Genomic DNA, 9541 nt, shown 5'->3' with positions numbered 1-9541 from the left:
CCATACTCTGATCTTCATCTTCTGCAGTTTAAAAGTTTTTAAAAAATGCCTGGCTGATTTTTAATTAAGAGATGTAGCATTAGAGTCAATAATAAGCACGGGCATGCGCAGTAAGAATCGTCAGTGTTCTAAAAGCCAGACTCACAGCTGTTTGGCTTGGCTAATCGGGGCCACATCCAGGCCACATCCAGGCCAGACCTTTATTTCACTTTAGACAGCCATGGCTTCCCCCAAAGAATTCTGGGAAGTGTAGTTTGTGAAGGGTGCTTAGAGGAGACTCCTATTTCGCTGACAGAGCTCCAGTGGCCAGAGCGGTTTAATGGTCAATTGCTCTGATTGATGCTCCAAGAGGGGAGCAAGGCATTGTGAGGCATCCTTCCCTGGCTCTCCCTGTCAGGTTCCTACCTGCTCGTGGTTACTGCCTGTCACTAGGCACCACCAGGGACTCCACCAGTCCGGACTGCCCTTTTTTATTGTTTCTCTCCCCGCTCTAGCACAGATCTCAACAGATCCCCCTGCTAGGCAACCACCAGTCACGTCCTAATACTAGTATTCCCAGAGACTCTGAATACTGGTATTGTTATTCTCTTCACCGCTGCCACCATTTGTTACAGTTCCCCTTCAGCCTTGGTCATTACCTTACCCTCCCTTCTGGTCTGTGAAACCCCAGCCAAGGATCAGGCCTTTGGTAAACCAAATTAAGTATTTATTAAAGATAACAAAGCTAACAAGATTTCTTCTTAAGGCACATAAGCATATGGTTTTACTCAATACTAATCCGAACTCCACCCCCCTCCTTCTCCACTCTCTCTTGGCAAACAACTCTCTAAACCCCACCAAGCAACCCACTCAGTTCTCTTCTCCCCCCCTGATTCCACTCTCACTCTTCCTTTTATACGTTCAGCCATTTTAAACACTCAGCCAATCATCTAGCATTCTACTGCCCATTCACTCCCCCTCCTCTTTCACTACTTACCATATATCTTCTAAACAACCAACACTTACCATATATACATTAATATAGGAACATCACAGGCATCTCCTAGCAACTCTTAGCACCCTTCACTAACTACACTTACCAAGATTGTTTGGGGGAAGCCATGACTGTCTAAAGTGAAATAAAGGTTTGGTGTGGATGTGGCCAGTGATAGCTTTGGTTTAAATGTGGGTGGGAGACTACATGTGCCTGCTGTAAAATAAAAAAGTGGGGGAAACACTGAAAAACAATGATATTGTTCATAAAGTTTTCCTTTTGGAAAGGAAAGGAACTTCCCCTCTGCTCAGGGCCCACCCACTCAATCCCCTCCCTCTCCCCTTTTCCTGCTCCTGCCCCAGGTCAGTTTCACCTACCCTAAGCAAGATTGCACAGGAGTAAATCCCATTGAACTCAATAAGCATGCAAATGATCAAACCTGCTCTCCGCTCCCCTCCCTTTCTCCCCTCTCCTCCCCCCTCCCATGGTCAGTTTTGCCTGTCCTAACCATGATGGCATGGGAGTAAATCCCATTGACTCAATAAGCATACAAATGATCAGGCCTGCCTTTTTCTTCCTCCCCTTCCCTCTCCCTTCCTCCTCCTCTGCCCACTCCAGCCCTCCCTCCCTCTTCTCCCCCATGGTCACTTTTACCTATCTTAAGAGTGACTGCATGGGAGTAAATCCCACTGAACTCACTCAGCATGCAAATGATCAAACCTGCCCTCCTCCTCCACTCCCCATCCTGCCTGTTCCCATCCCCTTCCTCCCCTACCCCTGCCTTCCTCTTCCTCCCCTTTCCAACCCCATGGTCAGTTTCACCTATCCTAAGCATTGTAGTGGAGTAAATCCCATTGAACTCAATAAGCATGCAAATGATCAATCCATTCTCAGCAAACTTGCCCAAGATCCCATTTCTTATCTCTTGGATTAAAAAGCAGAGAAATTCACGAATAGGCAAAAAACCTTGCAGTTTAAGAATGTACCTATAGCCAATAGATATTTCTATCCAACTTTAAAACGCAGGGAAATCGGGCAGTTATAATGAATGCACCAAGGGAGTAGGAGACCTGACCTCCTCTCTGAAATACTGTTATTGTTGTTATGTGCCTTCAAGTTGACTATGACTTATGGTGACCCTATGAATCAGCGACTTCCAAGAGCTTCTGTCGTGAACCACCCTGTTCAGATCTTGTAAGTTCAGGGCTGTGGCTTCCTTTATGGAATCGATCCATCTCTTGTTTGGCCTTGATCTAGTTTCCTAGAAGTAATTCTTAGTTGTGATATTAAAGGAATTAATCTCTGATCTTGCTGCTAAAAAAACCAAAACAAAAGAATGGAGCAAGATGATCTCCACAACTTGAAGCCAAAAATGTATGAGTAGTTTGTGAAAGAACCTCATTTTAAATGCCCTTTCCCATTCTTTTCCACAAACAAGAAAATGGCACTTACTGCATATTAATAGTAATACAGGATGTGGGAACAAAACTTTGGGAAACCATGTCTGTGTCTGCTTCCCATGTACATTTGTATGTTCTCTTTATGATTCAAACATGTTCAGTATGCTACCATTGGCATGATTATTACCATATGATAAGTTCATCTCCTATTGGTTCACTGCAGTTTATGAGATGGTAAACAATTCATGATAGCCAAATGGCTTCCTTACATCCTTCCACTCCTTTGCCACATGCCAACTGAATGATCCTCTAAGTTATCTTAATGTGGGATTTCATTCTGGAGAGTGAACTCATTACATAAGAAATTTCAATATGCAGGGTTAGGGGATATTGCCTTCTGTATGCAGGAAGAAGCAGTGGAGGCTGGTCCATTTTGGCAAATGGGGCATGGCCCCACCAACCTCAATCTGCCCTCTTACTTCCCTTTTTACTTAGAGTGTCTGTTGAGAGGCTGACATTGCCTGACAACTTTCTCCTCCTCGGTCTCAGCCCTTGCAGAACTCAGCAGGGAAGATGATGGGGACAAAACTAGAATGAGTTGGCTCTGGCTCCACCTACTGTTGGGTTCCCTGCTTTCCACTCTGCCACTCCCAATGTGCACCAGCCACCACTGGGGAGACGTGCGAGTTCAAGCAATGTGCTCAGTGTGATTGAGGAAGAGGGAGGGACATTAGAGCAGCTTGTATCTGTGTATTTAATAATGGCTTAAGATGCTCAACTTTGTGCCCTAAAGTGGGAAAAGAGGTACTCGGCAACTTGCAGAACGTGAACAATAACATCAGTGTGTCTCATTTACTGAATCATGATAGCCTGCCATATGTACAGAAGGGCACTTCTGTGTGTGGAGTGGAAGGGTTGCTGCTATTTCCCGGTGTCCCTGAGAGCTAATTCCAGAGAATCAGTGGTTCTTAAAGTGGCTTTGTGGGTTATGGAGGCTGCTGGGGTGGGGTGGGGAGATACATGACCCTCCTCTTAATTAATTTGTAGGCTCTTTGGAGCTCTAAGCCCTCTCCTGTGTTATGTCTGATAGTAACTGTTTTCTCTTTGGCTAGTGACAGTCTACACACAAAGCGGTGTGACTTCTGGAGCTATGGATGTTTGGAAACTGAACATACAACTCAACATCTGGGGAAGAGCAGCTTTCACGGATTTGAAAATTATTGCAAATGTCTGCCTTGCAAAGCTGCAAATCTAGGTTTGAAAGTGTGACAATGCATAGTGAACTCTCACAGTCTGGAGTAGTGTTTCAGTGACCAAAGGGTGAGGTTTCCATGCCTTGTGTAGTTCTTTGGCAACCTTGTGCTTTTTGGGGTGTAATAAGCAAATGTATGCACCTATTAACTTGTTAATTTATACATATTAATCTATACATGACCATTTGTAAGCAATGTCCATCTTTTTTGTGTGTGCTTACGCACACAAATATAAAATGGGCTTTTCAAGATTAATTTAGACACGGCACTTCTGGAGATTTGTAACTGAAGGAACAGCCACAAACAAGAAAATCATGTGCTGAAGTCTGTATTTGAAACACACACCATTTTTAAAACCGTCCATTCTAAAATTTAATCCTGAAATAAGTTGTGAATACCACCAGAACTGATATTTGATGTACAAAGATGGAACCTGCCTGCCTAGAAGGAAAATAGTACTGTACTGCTAACTTTTTTCTGGGATAGAGTTTGCTCAGAAGCTTTAACTAAACTCCTTTTGGCTTTCAAATTATTCATACTGAATCCGTGAAGCAACCCAGGCATCTTCCCCTCTCCTCAAAGCTAGGAAAATAAGTTTAAATCATCTTAAACAATAATAATATTTTTATCCTCAGCTGCCTCATAATGCCAGGAAGTAGCAATGGTGGATTCAAATTTCTCCTTCAGGAGGAAGGGTGGAATATAAATTCAATAAATAAATAGTGTGCTTCAGCTTCAGTTTTTTTGGCTTTGTCTAGATAGTGAGTGTAATACAAAAAAACAAAACAAAAATGAATGTATTTAAAATTAGGTAAAAAGTAGACATACTCAAAACGTTAACATCTCAGTTGCATTCTGAAAAAAATGGTCTCAGTGCCCTCTGTATTGTACTCATTAGGAAGCTTCCCTTTTGTTGGATGGTGTCTAGACAGGGAGAGCCAGACAAAAGTACTTGTTTCTTGTCTGAATTTCAGTGCCATTTCCAATGAAGGCTAAATGGGAGTGGGGGAGGTGGAAGGGGTGACACGACTGTGTAAAGGTGCAACAGAGCCAACATCTGTGCTCAAGTTTTGTGGGACAGAAGTTCAAACCGTGATGGAAATGTGACCACATCTCCCATCAGTCATCAAGCAGGAGCCATAAAGGATTTGCACATGCTCAGGTCTGGTTGCTAAGTGACTGTACAAGACTGAGCCCTAACACATGGCTTTCGTGTAATGGAAAAGACAGCCTTTGAACATGTGTGCTCTTGTTTTTATCCCAGAGAGCTTAAGGAACAGTAGAATACTGTTGCCTGATCCTTCTAAGTAAATAGCTTATCTCTTATTCTCTGTGGAGTTGTGTTTGCAGTTTGGGAAAGAAATAATATTCAAGCCACATAAATTCAGCACATGCAAAATGTGAACGTACTTGTGAGAACTTTTCTTCTCCTCCATAGAGCAGGAGCCTAATAACAAAAATGCTGCAAAGCCCTTCTTGCAATAATTGCATCATGCGCTCAGAGGACTGGCTCACTGGGTATCAGCATACTACTTTCTTCCTGGGGTTGGGAAACTTTACAGTGTGTAAATGTCACCTGTGTGGTGATGAAGCCCTCTGGCCAGCAACTCTGCAAGCTGATTACATGCTATTTTATTTATTTATTTATTTATTTTATTACATTTTTAGACCGCCCTATAGCAATAAGCTCCCAGGGCGGTGTACAGCATAATAAAACAGGTTAAAATACAAAAACACAATAAAACATAATTTAAAAATTTCAATTTTAAATTCAAATTTTAAAATTTTTAAAATGCCTGGGCGAAGAGGTAGGTCTTTACCTGGCGCCGAAAAGATAGCAAAGAAGGCGCCAGGCGTATCTCATCAGGGAGGGCGTTCCATATTTCGGGGGCCACCACTGAGAAGGCCCTAGCTCTAGTTATCGTTCTCCGTGCCTCCCTATGCGTTGGGACACGGAGAAGGGCCTTCGACGTCGAGCGCAGCGACCGGGTAGGTACATAGCGGGAGAGGCGTTCCGCCAGGTATTGCGGTCCAATGCCGTTAAGGGCTTTATAGGTAAGAACCAACACTTTGAATCTGGCCCGGAAACATATTGGTAGCCAGTGCAGCTGGGCCAGGACAGGTGTTATATGATCAAATTTTTTTGTCCCAGTAAGAACTCTGGCCGCAGCATTCTGCACCAGCTGAAGTTTCCGAACCGTCTTCAGAGGTAACCCTACGTAGAGTGCATTACAGTAGTCCAATCTAGAGGTTACCAGAGCATGGATAACTGTGGCAAGGTTCTCCCTATCCAGATAGGGTCATAGTTGGGCTACCAGCCGAAGCTGGTAGAACGCATTCCGTGCCACCGAGGCTACTTGAGCCTCCAGTGACAGGAGCGGATCTAATAAGACCCCCAAACTACAGACCTGCTCCTTTAGGGGGAGTGTAACCCCGTCTAGGGCAGGTCGGACATCAACCATCTGGGCAGAGAGCCCCCCCACCAACAGCATCTCAGTCTTGTCAGGATTGAGTCTCAGTTTATTAGCTCTCATCCAGTCCATTATCGCGGCCAGGCAGTGGTTTAGTACATTAACAGCCTCACCTGAAGAAGATGAAAAGGAGAAGTAGAGCTGCGTATCATCAGCATATTGCTGGAAACGCACTCCAAATCTCCTAATGACCTCGCCCAGCGGCTTCATATAGATATTAAAGAGCATGGGGGACAGAACTGAACCCTGTGGGACCCCATATTGGAGTATCCAGGGACTCGAGTAATGCTCCCCAAGCACCAGCTTCTGGAGATGATTCTTGAGGTAGGAGCACAGCCACCGCCAAGCAGTGCCTCCAACTCCTAAGTCCGCAAGACGTCCCAGAAGGATACCATGGTCGATGGTATCAAAAGCCGCTGAGAGATCAAGGAGAACCAACAGAGTTACACTCCCTCTGTCTTTCTCCCGACAGAGGTCATCATACAGGGCGACCAAGGCTGTTTCTGTACCAAACCCCGGCCGAAAGCCCGATTGACATGGATCCAGATAATCAGTTTCATCCAAGAGAGCCTGGAGCTGGTGAGCGACCACACGCTCTAAAACCTTGCCCAGGAACGGAACATTTGCTACCGGTCTATAGTTGTCAAGATTTTCAGGGTCCAAGGAGGTTTTCTTTAGGAGCGGTCTCACCACCGCCTGTTTCAGGCAGAGTGGTACCACTCCCTCTCGTAAAGAGGCATTGATCACCTCCTTGGCCCATCCGGCTGTTCCGTTCCTGCTAGCTTTTATTAGCCATGAGGGGCAAGGATCCAGAGCAGAAGTGGTCGCCCGCACCTGTCCAAGCACCTTGTCCACATCCTCGAGCTGAACCAACTGAAATTCATCCAATAAAACAGGACAGGACTGTGCTCTGGACACCTCATTATGCTCAACTGCTACAATATTGGAGTCAAGGTCCCGGCGGATGTTTGCGATCTTATCTTGGAAGTGTCTCGCAAACTCATTACAGCGGGCTATTGATGGTATTATTGCGTTCTGAGGACCAGAGTGTAAAAGTCCCCGAACAACCTTATAAAGTTCCGCTGGGCGGTTAGAAGATGACTGAATGGAGGCAGCAAAGTACTGCTTCTTCGCTGCCCTCACCGCCTTCACATAGAGCTTGGTAGAGATCTTCACAAGTGCAAGACCACAGCCGTCGGGAGTTCATCTCCATTTGCACTCAAGCCGTCTCCTTTCTTGCTTCATCACTCTTAGCTCCGGGGTAAACCACGGAGCCAATTGAGCTCTGCATAGGAGAGGGCGCACCAGGGCGATCGTGTCAACTGCCCGGGTCATTTCCGTATTCCACAGATTGACCAGGGTTTCGACAGGAGCGTCAGTTTTATCAGCCGGAAAACTCCCCAGAGCCTTCTGAAAACCTTCAGGATTCATTAGTCTCCGGGGGCGGACCATCTTAATAGGTCCTCCACCCTTGCAGAGGGGAGAAAACATTGTGAGCCTACACCTCAATAGGCGATGATCTGTCCATGACAGAGGAATAGATGTAAAATCCCTCACTCCCAGATCACCATCCCCTGCTCCAGTAGCAAAAATTAAGTCTAGAGTGTGCCCCGAAATATGCGTAGGGCCAGTAACAAATCGAGACAGCCCCATGGCTGTCATGGAGGCCATGAAGTCCTGAGCCGCCCCAGACAAAGCGGTCTCGGCATGAATGTTGAGATCCCCCAATACCATAAATTTGGGGGATCGCAACACCAAACCCGAGACCACCTCCGTCAGCTCAGTTAGGGAGGCTGTTGGGCAGCAGGGTGGACGGTACACCAACAGTATTCCCAGTCTGTCTCGCTGGCCCAACGTAATATGGAGACACTCCAGACCATTAGCTACCTGGATAGGGTGCCTAATGAGAGGGATAGAACTTCTATAGACCACAGCGATTCCCCCTCCCCGACCCTCGGATCTACCCAGATGCTGAACCGAGTACCCAGGTGGGCACAGCTGGGAGAGATTAATGCCTCCCAGATCGCTCACCCATGTCTCAGTAATAAACGCCAGATCGGCCGCCTCATCCACAATTAAATCATGGATGAGGGAAGCTTTATTATTTACTGATCTGGCATTAAGAAGCAGCAACTGGAGATCCGAGAGTTGGCTGATAGAACTACCAGCAATCCTGTGGATGTGGGGAGGACCGGAACACGGTACAGCCACCAATTGTCTGTGCCGAGTTCCCCTCAACCGGCATGTCCTCCTCACAACACCATACCTCCCATTACCCGTCACTACGCTAACAGGGGCCCCCTCTGGTCCCCCCTCCCAATACCCTATTCTCCCGCCCAGGCACATAATAAAATAAAATAAAAATAAAATAAAATAAAAATACACACACACTCACAACATACAGTCATACAAACATCCACTCATTCCATTCAGGTCTACACAACAACCACAGTCCCGTGCTCCATGCGCACCAACGCAGCTCTCAAACCGTTCTTCCCGGGAAAAGCGCCACCTGGAGCCTGGTCCTGCGAGGTGCTCACGTGCAGAGCAGGAGCCCAAGAAGGAGAGAGCAGAGATGTTGGCCAAGCAGCAGCAGCAAAGCAGGCAGATGGTTCTCCCTCCCTGGGCGGTGATGGTCCTCTTCCCTTGCAGGCACTGGATCTCCCAAGCCCCCTCAGCCAGCCGGCTTATATATTCCCTCCAGAGAAGGGACAGGTGGAACAGTATCAGGCACAGCTGGCTGAGTACCTGGAGCCTGGTCCTGCAAGGTGCCCACGTGCAGAGCAGGAGCCCAAGAAGGAGAGAGCAGAGATGTTGACCAAGCAGCAGCAGCAAAGCAGGCAGATGGCTCTCCCTCCCTGGGCGGTGATGGTCCTCTTCCCTTGCAGGCACTGGATCTCCCAAGCCCCCTCAGCCAGCCGGCTTATATATCCCCTCCAGAGAAGGGACAGGTGGAACAGTATCAGGCACAGCTGGCTGAGTACCTGGAGCCTGGTCCTGCAAGGTGCCCACGTGCAGAGCAGGAGTCCAAGAAGGAGAGAGCAGAGATGTTGACCAAGCAGCAGCAGCAAAGCAGGCAGATGGCTCTCCCTCCCTGGGCGGTGATGGTCCTCTTCCCTTGCAGGCACTGGATCTCCCAAGCCCCCTCAGCCAGCCGGCTTATATATCCCCTCCAGAGAAGGGACAGGTGGAACAGTATCAGGCACAGCTGGCTGAGTACCTGGAGCCTGGTCCTGCAAGGTGCCCACGTGCAGAGCAGGAGCCCAAGAAGGAGAGAGCAGAGATGTTGACCAAGCAGCAGCAGCAAAGCAGGCAGATGGCTCTCCCTCCCTGGGCGGTGATGGTCCTCTTCCCTTGCAGGCACTGAATCTCCCTATAAAATTATCAAGAACACCTTCTGTAACACATGATAGTCATGTGTGTCATGGTAATATTCAGTGCTAG

At 47.2% G+C, this 9541-nt stretch overlaps 1 protein-coding gene across 2 annotated transcripts in view; it reads right to left on the bottom strand.

Annotated features, from left to right (window-relative positions):
• PTTG1 (PTTG1 regulator of sister chromatid separation, securin) overlaps window positions 1–9541 on the bottom strand; it is a 294965-nt gene that overhangs the window by 94327 nt on the left and 191097 nt on the right. The window lies entirely within an intron of this gene.

Source organism: Rhineura floridana, chromosome 3 (genome assembly GCF_030035675.1).
Source record: "Rhineura floridana isolate rRhiFlo1 chromosome 3, rRhiFlo1.hap2, whole genome shotgun sequence".
Taxonomy (NCBI): domain Eukaryota; kingdom Metazoa; phylum Chordata; class Lepidosauria; order Squamata; family Rhineuridae; genus Rhineura; species Rhineura floridana.
The sequence above is the reverse complement of the archived record's forward strand: the minus strand, read 5'-3'. Positions and strand labels throughout refer to the sequence as shown.